Below are 11,437 nucleotides of genomic sequence, written 5' to 3'. Positions count from 1 at the left end.
TAACCAGCTGGATTCTAGTGGCTCACACCTGTCATCCTAGCTATTCAGGAGGCTGAGATCTGAGGATCATAGTTCAAAGCCAGCCTGGTCAGGAAAGTCTGTGAGACTTATCTCCAAATAACCACCAGAAAAACAGAGGTGGAGCTGTGGTTAAAGGGGGGGGTAAAGTGCTAACCTTAAGTACAAGGAGCCTCAGGGACAGTAACCAAGCCTTGAGTTCAAGTCCCAGGATTGACAAAAAACAAAACCCAAAAGCATAACCACCAGACACCAGTGGCTCGTGCCTATAATTCTAGCTATTCTAGAGACTAAGATTTGAGGACAAAGGTTCGAAGACAACCTGTACAGAAAAGCCTATGAGGCTCTTACCTACAATTATCTAGCAAAAAGCTGGAAGTTGAAGGTATGGCAAAAAAAAAAAAAAAACACAAAAAAAAACAACCTAATGGACAGCACCAAGGTCCTGAGTTCAAGCCCCAGTACTGGCAACACACACACACACACACACACACACACACACACACACACACTAAATAACTATGTTATGTTTGATCAAATCTCTTGCTTGCTTAAAAATCTTCAGTGAATTATATTTTTCAGGGTAAAGTTCAAATTCATTAGCATGGAATACAAAACTCTGGCTCCAGTTTTTTTTCCTCTTTTTTTTTGATACTGGTACTGAGGCTTGAACTCAGGACCTTGTTGTTGTCCCTTAGCTTTTTTGTTCAAGGCTGGAGCTCTACAAGTTAAGCCATATTTCTACTTCTGGCGTTTTGGTGGTTCATTGGAATAAGTGTCTCTTGAATGTATCTGCTTGGATTGGCTTGGAGCTGTAGTCCTCAGATTTTAGGTTTACAGGTGTGAGACACTGAGGCCCATCTTCCAATATTTTTTTTTAGTCATTGTCCCCAAATTAGCTTCATTTGGAAGTCACTTGGCCTTCATCCAACAGTTCAGGTTGGATGGGGGTGACATGCATATCCCTGTGTGTGTGCATGTACACACCTGTTTATAATGTCCCCTTTTTACATCAAAATGTAACTGACTCAGATATTCTAAAGGGAATTTTTGCTAAGATTTTTAGTAATTTGGCAGGATTTGCAACATAATGCTTGATAGCAGCTACATAAGTTGAAATCCCAAAAGCTGTATTTTGGAACAATACAAAACTGGCTTAGGGGCAGGGAATATGGCCTGGTGGCAAGAATGCTTGCCTCATATACATGAAGCCCTGGGTTCGATTCCTCAGCACCACATACATAGAAAAAGCTGGAAGTGGTGCTGTGGTTGAAGTGGTAGAGTGCTAGCCTTGAGCAAAAGGAAGCCAGGGACAGTGTTTAGGCCCTGAGTTCAAGCCCCAGGACTGGCAAAAAAACAAACCAAACATAACTGGTTTAAACTTTAAACTACAAAGCAGGAGTGCCATCTTGTGGACTGATCTTACAACTTCACTATGTCATGTCTTATCCAAGTTCATAACCTCATATGGAGGTTTCTGCTACAACTGTAGGAGAGAGAGAGAGAGAGAGAGAGAGAGAGAGAGAGAGAGAGAGAGAGAGAGAGAGAGAGAGAGAGAGAGAGAGAGAGAGAGAGAGAGAATAGACCATAGGGGCCAGGTGTTGTGACACTATCTGTAATCTGAGCACTTTGAATGCTGAGGCAGGAGGTTCAAGGCAAGCCTGGGATATATAGTGAAATCTTGTCCCCCTAATAAAATAAACAAAAAAGAAAGTGTCTCGAGTCTAATACTTGGGAACAACATTACTTTGCCAGGATAGTATCAGAGGCATTAATCACAATTAGTTCAGATGCATAATTTTTCTTTGTGACAATACTGGGGCTTGAGCTTGGGTCTTCACGCTTATTAGGCCAGCATACTACCACTTGGGCTGCACACTTCAAGGAACAATTTCTGTTTTTTTGGCCAGTCCTGGGGCTTGAACTCAAGGCCTGAGCATTGTTCCTGGCTTCTTTTTGTTCAAGGCTAGCACTCTGCCACTTGAGCCACAGCGCTGCTTCTGGCAGTTTTCTATATATGTGGTGGTGAGGAATCGAACCCAGGGCTTTATGTATATGAGACAAGGACTCTTGCCACTATGTCACATTCCCAGCCCCTGGGCCACACACTACTATCCTTAACACATTTTTTCATTTAGTTTTTTTAATAATGCATTTGGGAAGCCCCTTGAGCTAAGTACTAGAGTAACTCTCCTTGCTTCTCTACCAAGTTTGCAATGAATATTACTCATTCTGCCTTATAGGGGGCAAAAGATGGGATTACATGGATTGATACACCTCTGGTCTAAAAGCTACTTTAGGATGACCAGATAGCTTATCAAAATTAAGCCAATTTTGGTAGTAATTATGCAGAATAAAATATTTTTAAACAGTAATATTTTATTTACAATTGGACCACAAAAAGCCTAGGATACTTTTTTTTTTTTTTTTTGCCAGTCCTGGGCCTTGGACTCAGGGCCTGAGCACTGTCCCTGGCTTCTTCCCGCTCAAGGCTAGCACTCTGCCACTTGAGCCACAGCGCCGCTTCTGGCCGTTTTTCTGTATATGTGGTGCTGGGGAATCGAACCTAGGGCCTCGTGTATCCGAGGCATGCACTCTTGCCACTAGGCCATATCCCCAGCCCCCTAGGATACTTTTTAAATAAAAATTAATGCTGACGAACTGGGTGCTGGTGGGCTCTTGCCTGTAATCATAACTACTCAGGAGACTGAGATCTGAGGATCCGGAATCAAAGACAGTTCAGGTAGAAATGTCCTGTGAGACTCTTACCTCCAATTAACCAAAAAAAAAAAAAAAAAAAGGAAGGAGGGAGGAACAGAGGGAGGGAGGGAAGGAAGGAGAGAAGGAAGGAAGGGAGGGAGGAAGGGAGGGAAGGAAGAAAGAAATAGCTGGAAGTGGAGTGGAGCTGTGGCTCAAGTGGTAGAGTGCTAACTTTGAGTGAAAAAGCTCAGGGACAGCACCCAGGCCCTGAGTTCAAGCCACAGTACCACATACATACACACACACACATACATACACACACACACACACTCACTAACAAGGTTGACCCATTTAAGGAACCCATTTCCCCCACTCCATCCTAAAAGAGAATCTCTTAAGGTAAACCATTCCAAGTTTGAATGTACAGAAGACTCCTGATCATTCTCTACTGCTTGGATCCCCTTCTCTCCAATCTGATTCATGGTGGATACCGTTTGGTGCTGTGGATTTACTTGGAGGAGAAATTGAGAAATCCCTTCAGCTAGCCTGGTCCAGAGGCCCAGCTGTGAGAGCGTGGTGAGGTTCTAATCTTAACCAGCATCCTGAGTTGTCTCATGGTGGGATCCCAAAGGACTTGATGACCCCCAATCCCACAGTGTGTTTGGACTCTTGCAATGTAAAAGTGGTGTCTTTTGACTTGCACAGGGCAGGCAGGGGCAGGGGTGGGAAGGGTGGGGGCTTGCAAAGGAGCCAGACTAGGCACCAGAGCCTCCCAGCCTGGGGAGACTGGGCTTCTCATATTCTTGGGCTGTGTTCTTAGCAATTCCAATCAAGAGAATAGCATTATTCTTAATAGCCCAAAAGTGCAGATCCAAAATGTCTGTCTACTGTTGAATGAACAATTTTGTAGTGTCTCTCATACAAGCAAATGTCTTCAGAAGTTAAAAAAATCAACAAAATCCTGATACAACATGGATGAACTTTGTGTAGGCAGAATGACTATATTACAGGGTAAAAGGGATTTTACAGATGTGATGAAATAAAAAATCTCAAGATGGAGAGACTTTTATTCCGATGAACCCAATGTAATAACAAGTTTCCTCAGCAGAGGGACAGCAGAAAGGTGAGGGAGCCTCCAGAAGATGGAAGAATGAAGAGTTGATTTTCCTTTAGGGACTTCAGAAGGAACATAGCTCTGGTGACATTAAGGTTTTTTTGTGTTTTTTTTTAAAATTTTTACAAAAAATTGTGTTTTTTTTGTGCTGGGACTAGGACTTGAACTCGGGGCCTCATGCTCTCACTTGGCTTTTTTTGCTCAAGCTTGACACATAAGAGTTTTATAGAAGGGCTAGGAGTGTGGCTTAGTGGTAGAGTGCTTGCTTACCACACATGAGGTCCTGGGTTTAATTCCTCAGTACCACATAAAATAATAATAAAAAATTAAAAATATACTATCTATTTTAAAACAAGAGTCTCATAGATGCCTGCACTGGGAATATCCTGAACTAATTTAAGGCCAAGATTAGGGAGAAACTATACTGGCTTCACAAATTATCCAAGAAAAGGTCTGGGCACTAGTGGCTCACACCTGTAATCCCAGCTAATCAGGAAACTGAGATCTGAGGATCATGGTTGGAAGCCACTCTGGGCAGGAAAATCCCTGAGGCTTTTTTCCCCTTCTTTATCATCAAGCCACCAGAAAACCACAAGTGGTGCTGTGGCTCAAAGTGGTAGAACACTAGCCTTGAGCACAAAAGCTCAGGGACAGCACCCAGGCCCTGAGTTCAAGCTCCACAATTGGGGAAAAAAAAATAAAGGAGATTCTGTAAAACTAGGTTTGGCTGCTATCTCTTAGGTGCTGAATGTGAATGCTACCCATTATCTAACAATTCTAATGTTAAATCCTTTGACAGTTTTAGGAGGGACTCATAACACACTCACTTTTCCCCAGGAAAAGTTCTTGCTAGGTATGTGGTAATGGACCACACCTTCATGCTCATGTGTTAAAGAGCTGAGAAGAGCAAAGATGTGTTTTGAGGGGGAATTAGGATGAAGGCCATTTCCTAGCATAGGTGCTAGGGTCAAATCAAAGGAGGGAGGAAATCAAAAGCTTATACTTAAAAAGACTCAACAACATGTTAATATTGCATATATATGTTCATACATATATGTATATACAAATATATGCATACATCATACATATTAACAAAGAAAAAAATTTTCATGGCAGTCCTGAGGCTTGAATTCTGGCCTTGGGCACTGTCCCTGAGCTGTTTTTTTTTTTTTTTTTCCCCTGAAGGCTAGTGTTTTACCATATGAACCACAGCTCCACTTCTGCCTCTTTTGGGGATTACTTGGAGATAAGAATCTCACAGACTGGGCTGGGAATATTGCCTAGTGGCAAGAGAGCTTGCCTCGTGTACATGAAGCCCTGGGTTCGATTCTTCAGCACCACATATCTAGAAAATGGCCAGAAGTGGCGCTGTGGCTCAAGTGGCAGAATGCTAGCCTTGAGCAAAAAGGAAGCCAGGGACAGTGCTCAGGCCCTGAGTCCAAGCCCCAGGACTGGCCAAACAAAAAACAAAACAAAACAAAAACAAGAATCTCACAGACTTTCCTGCCTGGGCTGACTTTGAATGGTGATCCTCAGCTCTCAGCCTCCCGAGTAGCTAGGATTACAGGAGTGAGCCACCAGCACCCAGTGAGAAAAATTTTACTAGCCAATGTAAAATATTAATACTTAATTGATTTTAGGCAACAATGAACTGCATATGCAATTATGACATTATAACATTAATCACATTTGACAAATACTTCTTTCTCTTTCTTTTTTTTTGCCATGTATATGAGGCAGGCACTCTTGCCACTAGGCCATATCCCCAGCCCACTTCTTTCTCTATTTCACAAAAATGTAGAGAGATGGCCACAGGAAAACCCATTCCCCCCTGCAATTAAGATTTTGTTTTCCTTTTATTATACTTGAAGTGATTTTTGTTTTAGATTAAATATAATAAGTAACATTTTAGTAAGAATTTCCAAGTTCTATCCTGTGGCGGGAAGAGAAATTGGTGCAGCCGCTATGGAATGAAGTGTGTCTACTCCTCATAATACTAAAATTGGTTTAGCAATTCCAAAGGGCTGAATTGACTTAAGGCTGAGACATGCCTTATACGAATATTGTAGGGAGAGTTGAGTAAAAGCTGTGCTGGCTTTTCAAAGTATCTAAGAAAAGGAAGAACAGATTCTTAGACCTAGAATGTGTTCCTCATTGAACTAGGTTTGACTGAAATCTCTTCAGTGCTTGAATTTGAATCTTCCACATTTATCAGCCAACTCTAAAGCCAAATACCAGTTTACTCTGGCTACACAGTAGGATCCTGAAGAGAAGATGGTGTACCTGTGTTCATAGCAGTTACTTATGATATCCAAGAGAATGGGTAAACAAAAATGTAAGTCTGCTTAATGGAGGTCTCATCATTCAGCCTCAACAAGGAAGGAAATACTCATGCTACAACATGGAGGAACTTGGAGGACATTATGATAAATGAAATAAGTCAGTCACAAAAAGACAAACACTCCACTTACATGAGGTATGTGGATTGGTCAAAATAGTAGAGAGTGGAATGCTGGTTGCCAGGTGCCGGGGGTGGTGTTGGGGGGGGGAAGTAGGCAATTGTTTAATGGATAGAGAGTTTCAGTTTTTCAAGATGAAAAAGTTCTGGAAATGGATAGCACAATACTAATGTCCTTAATATTGAAGAACTGTATACTTAGAAATTGTTAAGATAATAAATATGTCATACATTTCTCCCAATATTGTTTATTTTTTCTTTTTAAAATGGTAACTATAATGGTGATAAACAGCGGGGTTACAGATATATAAGTCAGGTAATGACTACATTTCTTTTTGGACAATGTCATTCCTTCCCTTACTCTCTCCTAATTTTTCCCTCCCATTCCCACCCACAAGCTGTATAGTTCATTTTCAACATAGTGTCTAGTAAGTACCACTGCTGCATTTGTTCACCCTTTGTCCTTCCATTTCTAATGTGCCTCCCTTATTGCTCCGCAAAGACAGATAAATGAAGAAATGATACAAAAAGAAAACATAAGCAACAAAGAAAAATTCTCTTATTTCCATTTCCTGGAACTTCATTTTGATAAATATTATTTTATATGGTCAAATGCACCTTAGCATTGTACCTCTGTGCTCCTCTCCTAAGAATATCCTCCTTTGGACTCATTGTGCGATTGTATAGAGTCCTGTATAACTTATATGTCGTACATTTTTAAAATAAAAATAAAACCAGCATAATTCCATTTCTTTCTTGTTCTTTTTTTTTAATTAAGTAGCGGTATAAAGGGGTTTCAGTTCCACAAATCACATTCTGAGTACAATGCATCTTGATCAATGTTACCCCTTCCATCATTCTCCCCAGCTCTCTCCATCCTATCCCTACCCTCAGTGATTTTGTCCAGTTTTTACACAATGTACATATAATGGCTGTATTTGCATTTCCTCCTTCCAATTCATGTGCCCCCCTTCTCCTTGTCCCCTCCACTGACAAACATCTCTCAGTTTTGCATATCTCCATTCTAATAATACAATACATGTCAATACATTCTAATAATACAATAATACAATACATGTCAAAGCTGTGTGCAGCATCGCAAGGCTTGCAGTCCAGAAGAAAAATACCAGTAATTCATTTTTCATTGAAAATAAACATATAACGCAGTTTTGCCCCATAGAGTGGTAACCGCAGAGGTTTCAATGGTACCATTGTATTTGAGAATAACTGAAGATGTATTTGAGAATTTACATCTACACACCAATATACCGCTATATATAAATATAGCTATATATATCAATATTGATATCTATCTATATATATAGCTTTATAGAGAGGTGGAGAGAGAGATGATAGATAGATAGATAGATAGATAGATAGATTTGTGCCAGTCCTGGGGCTTGAACTCAGGGCTTCTTGCTCTCGTTTTTTTGCTGACAATGCCGCAGTGCTGTCCCACTTGGGCTCTAGCTTTCTTTTGCTGGTTAGTTGGAGATACACTCTCACCAACTTTCCTACTCGGCTGGCTTTGAATCAATATCCTTAGGTCTCAGCCTCCTGAGTAGCTAGGATTATATTTTTAACATCGTGAAGCTGTGATGCTTGATTCCCTCACACAGAAAAACAGTTTGAGAGCATGGTTATTCTTTGCCTCCAGTTGGAATTGTTGATTCAGTCTTTGCTTCAAATTAGAATCCTTATTTAAATTTGGATTGTATCACATAGAACAATCCTCAAGAAATGGGAAACTAGAGACAACTGCAGAAACTTTCAGCTACAGAAGAAAACAATGGAATGGCAAAAGGTACTTTTGGAAATCAGAGGAGGGAGAGGAGGCAGCAGAATAAAATGAACAAAGGCAGGACACAAAGCTATTTCAAAAGTTTTGACTCTTACCATGAGAGGGTTAAAGCATAGAGGATTATTTTTGCCAGATTTTACAGACAATGAAAACTGGTTTTATTGTGAAGAAGAACAATAAAATATACAGAACCATTCCACAATAGATATTGAAATTAGAGTTTTGAGAACATTTGAATAAAACATCATATATACTGAAATTATTAAGAAAACAACTTTTATGAGCTAATATTGTATCTCTTTTTGTGTTTTATGTTTTAATCACCAGCTATAAATGTCAAAAATTCAGAGTTTATGTCCTATTTATTTTTATAGCCTTTGCACCTAGCACCTAGCCTGTCAAATAATAATGGCTCACGATAATGTTGGTTAATGAAGATTACTCTGGTCGTCTGGAAATGGTCTCATTGCAAGTACCTGGCTAAGCCTCTCTACCTCAGTGAGGTCATCTGGGATGCTTCAGCCCCCATTTTTATCTCCTCAATCCTTTATCTTTTTTTTTTTTGCCAGTCCTGTGGCTTGAACTCAGGGCCTGGGCTTCTTTTGCTCAGGACTAGCACTCTATCGCTTGAGCCACAGTATCACTTCTGGCTTTTTCTGTTTATGTGGTGCTGAAGAATCAAACCCAGGGCTTCATGCATACTAGACAAGCACTCTACCACTAAGCCACATTCCCAGACCCAAGTACAAATCTTTACTTTATCTTAACATTACAGTTTCTGTTTCAAAAAGGTTTTTCTCTCCTTTTCATTTTGTAAAGACCAGAGTGAAGAAGTATATAACTGCCTAATTCTTGAATAGAATGTTTTAAATTATTATTATTTTTATTGGTGATGGGGCTTGAAATCAGGGCCTGGATGCTGTCCCTGAGCTTCTTTTACTCAAGGCTAGTGTTTCACCATTTTGAGCCACAGCTCCTCTTCTGATTTTTAGGTGGTCAATTGGAAATAAGTCTATGGACTTTGCTGCCCAGGCTGGCTTTGAAGTCTGATCCTTAGATTTGAGCTTCCTGAGTAGCTAAGATTACAGGCATGAGCCACTAGCACCTGGGCTCTTTGTTCTGTTCATATCTCCTCACTTTCTATACCACTTCTGTGTCACATTGTTCTGATTCGAAACCCCATAGCTACATTGTTCTGTATCAAGTCATTTAATAATAAGGCTAACTTTAAAACATTAAACAGTAGAATTGGACCCATTTTCCTTTTACAGGAACAAAAAAATCAACTGGGAATGAACAGTAGATTCCATAGTTATCACACCTTAGCTACGCACGACAGTGAAGGGAATATAGCTTGCAAACTACACACAAATAGCATAACTGAGCAGGAAAATGTCCTTAACAGGACACACTTTTCAGCTGGATGCTATATGTAGAAGCAGGGTCAGGGTGGGGGGTGAACTAACAAAGCCTGGCACCTTAGGATTTGTTGGAGAAAGCATGACAAACAGGTGGAAGACTTCAGTAAGAAGAATGTGTGTCCAATGAGAATGCTGCAGGCTGAAGCATTCTCGGCTCTCTTCCAATGGCCCAGCTGGTCTGTCCCTTTGCACAACACCCAGGCTAGGCTAATTTCACTGCACTTTATTATTATTTTAAATAATTTTTCAGCATCTGTTTTATCATGGGGGAGCCAAATATGAGCCAGACTTGCAAAGTGTTATCTTCTTTGTGACTTAATTTGATTGACAAAAACCTAAGATACACAGAATTTTCATAGTGGGCCTGGCTTCCAATTTTGTTTCTACTAAGGTATAGACAAGGATATTTATGGCCCCCACCTTAATGGAGTTTACAAGAGAGAAGAGCCAATTAGATTGGCATTTATATAGTGTGAAGGTTTTCTAGGGCAAGTATTATGGGAAAGGTGTACTGCTAGTGGAAAATCTGAAGTTCAATTAATCTTTCCAAATGCAAACTGATCGTGTCATGTTCTTGCTTTCAGGAAAAATGTATTGTAGCACATATTATAACCACAGTAGTGCTAGGCCTGGTTATATGATTTGTCATAGGAGAAAGAAATAAAGCATGCCATAGTGACTTCAAAGAGCATTACTCAAAAGGCTGTGTTCCCATGGGAGGAGAGCAGGTAAAGCAGCTTCCCAGGGAAGTAACAACAAGCTGAGATCTGAAGAATGATTAGACAGGGATTTTGTGTAGTGTGTGTGTGTGTGTGTGTGTGTGTGTGTGTGTGTGTGTGTGTGTGTGCTGGGAGCACAGAGAGAAAGTCTAAACTCCCTGACATGGTATTGAAGGCCCTTGCAGCATGAACTTCTCTACCCTTCCACCCTGACTTGACTACATAGAACCAAGCTAAGTCTAGAGCCACAAAGGGGCGGGGGGGGGGGGGGATTAGAGCTGGTTTTAATAATGACAGGGGCAGATCTTTTCCTTAAACTCAAACAACATTCAGAACATATGGATGCACAGTTCATCTGGATGTTCACAAGAAAATTGTTTTACTTTGTTCTCCTAGCATAGCTTATTGGCTGAGAAGCAACAGTGGTGGGGGTGGGGGGGGTTCCTGGTCTTGGAGAGGGATACTCCTCTATACACAGGTGCTGAAAGTACGTATGCAACCGAATGTAACTAGAAAACTACCATCTTCCCAGAGACAAGAAACAATTATGGGAACTTAGAGGCAGGCCTGTCATTTATTTAGTAAGGGCATTTACCCTGTACAGACATTTATCTGTTGTTGGTATGCCAAATACTCTTTTTTTTCTTAATATGCTAAATTCAAAGTGAGAAATGATAAGAGGTCTATTATTGTAGTTAACATATCTTAAGAATACTCTGAGCCAAGAAGTAGAGAGAAATCTTACAAATTAAAAGCCATAATTAGCACACAGTTAAGTATTTTGTAGCTATTAAGAATCACTTTGCATAGGAACTTTTTGAAAAGAGTCCCAGGGGCACAGCAGAGACTTGACAAATGGAGTTACAGCAAAACAAAAAGTTTCTGCACAGCAAAGGACATAGTTAGTAAACTAGAAAGTCAGCCAACAGATTGAGAGAAAAATTTTTTTTTTTTTTTTGGCCAGTCCTGGGCCTTGGACTCAGGGCCTGAGCACTGTCCCTGGCTTCTTTTTGCTCAAGGCTAACACTCTGCAACTTGAGCCACAGCGCCACTTCTGGCCATTTTCTGCATACGTGGTGCTGGGGAATTGAACCAAGGGCCTCATGTATACAAGGCAAGCACTCTTGCCACTAGGCCATATCTCCAGCCCTGAGAGAAAATCTTTATCAGCAATACACCTGACAAAGGCCAATATCCAATATATAC

The sequence above is a fragment of the Perognathus longimembris genome, chromosome 23, assembly GCF_023159225.1.
Source record: "Perognathus longimembris pacificus isolate PPM17 chromosome 23, ASM2315922v1, whole genome shotgun sequence".
In the NCBI taxonomy this organism is placed as follows: Eukaryota; Metazoa; Chordata; class Mammalia; order Rodentia; family Heteromyidae; genus Perognathus; species Perognathus longimembris.
Note: the sequence above shows the minus strand (reverse complement) of the source record.